This window comes from Centroberyx affinis, unplaced genomic scaffold, assembly GCF_046629955.1.
Source record: "Centroberyx affinis isolate AG114_WGS23_722 - 3 ecotype Tasmania unplaced genomic scaffold, CSIRO-AGI_Caff_v1 ptg003635l_1, whole genome shotgun sequence".
NCBI lineage: Eukaryota > Metazoa > Chordata > Actinopteri > Beryciformes > Berycidae > Centroberyx > Centroberyx affinis.
In genome coordinates, this window is record NW_027281544.1 from 199,934 (window position 1) to 201,931 (window position 1,998).

Below are 1,998 nucleotides of genomic sequence, written 5' to 3' on the forward strand. Positions count from 1 at the left end.
ACACACACACACACAGCCCTTCTCCTCCTCTCAACGACCCCTGTGTGTGAAGTGTGTCCGTCAGCAGGGTTCTCACACGTCATCATTCGTCTTGCGTCCTGACAACCAATCAATCAAGTGGCGGCCTCCGGGATCGAGCCGGAACCCTTCTCCATGGGGACGGCCGTTGCCATGGTAACTGTGTGAGATGTGCGACCCACCGACAAGCCTGGAGAATGCAATTTTGTCTTGTTTCTCCCAGAGAAAACATCAACTTTGTGTTTGTTCAGCTGTCTCTCTTCGTTCTTTCTCTCTGATTTTCCCCGTGTGGAGGAGTAGATCCACCTCTTGCCCTCACTTACTGCCCCGGGGGCTTGTGGGTAGCGTGATGCGCCACAGGTGTGTCAGGGTAACAAGACTGATTAGTTGTCAGTCTGGATAGTCTCCTACACTAGTTTTCCAATGTGGCCTGCAGTATCTAATGCAGCACTCTGACCATATGGGCAGAGTTGGAGGGGGTGGCACATCATTTGTAATGAGATTACTGTAATATGATCACAAAAAAAATGCTGACTGTAGTATTAGGATACTGAGAAAAAAACACTGGTCAGATTCCAGGTACATTTGAAAAAATATGTCATTACATGTTGGAATATGAGACAGAATCAGGTTGTGAGATTGAACATAATTCAAATGAACATTATTAAAATCAAGATATAATGACAATGGTTGATAGAGATGTTCATTATAACAATTTTTGACTTTGACAGTCTGTAAACTGTAATTTGAGTATTCCAATGAATTATGCTACTACAATAATTAACATTTCAAGAAAGTAATTCGTTATTTGTGTATTAATTACATTTCCTTCCTAGTGCTGTAGGCTGGGAAGCGCTCCCGCCCCAGAGCAGAAATTATGTAGTATGTCTTACACGGCGCCTACTTGCTATTTTCACTTGACATCCCCTTTTCTCTGTGAGTAATTAAAGAGAGGGTTTGGGCGCAGGCAGTGACAGGAGGTCCGCTGAGATAGCCAGTGGTCTAATTAGAGCCACATATCTCCATCCTGTTCTATAAAAACACCAGTCTCCCATGCTTCCACACCAGCCGTGATTTAAGCATCCTGCTGCCGAGTGGCCATTTAATGAAACCCTTTTGCTGTAGGAGTTTCACAGGGACCCGAGCAGCCCGAAAACAACACTCGAGAGAATAAGCGTGTTTATTCACTTCAGCGTTATGTCTGAAATTATGATTAATCGCCTCGGAAGAGGAGAGGAGACTCGTCATGGAAAGCAAGAAAGCCGAGGCTCGCGCTGAACTGAACAACGGCGAACAACAAATCTGGGACAGCACATGGGCAAGGTTAGGGTGGATGCCGGTTCATCACGTCGGTTCGTGTGGATGCAGGGTGCGGCTGATCTCCTTCAACCTGAGAGAATATTTATGCGTTTTCATTTATACCCCCCAGGCTGTTGTCAAGGAAGCGCTACGAACTGATTCATTACTCCCGAGGATCATGTTTACTCGGCTCCAACTCATTGTTATTTCTCATACACAGCCTCATCGGTACCTATAGGCTTGTTCATGTTGAACGTTGTTATAGCCAACTGCCAATCTGTACTGTACTGTTGCGTTGAAGGGAGGCCTGCCTGCTGACAAATGGCCTGGAGCAGAGATCCAAGGAGAGAGTCCTGTCCTGTCAGAGCCAGTCAGCACTGTGCTGCTGCAGCAAATGTGAGGGGGGGGGGGAGAGAGAGGGGGAGAGAGAGAGGGAGAGGGAGAGGTCAAAAGAGAGATAGACAGAGACAGAGAAAGATATTCAGAGACTGGAACAGAGGCAGAGGCAGGCAGACAGACAAAGGGACAAAGTGAGACAGAACAGAGAGATAGAGAGAGGGACTGCAGGGAATCTGTGGGTCCATAAAAAGTCTCAAAAAGTCTTAAAGGGGCAATAAGTAAATATGTTTACTGCCCCATTGCACAAAATGACTATAATATATCTGCAGAGGGTTGACAGGG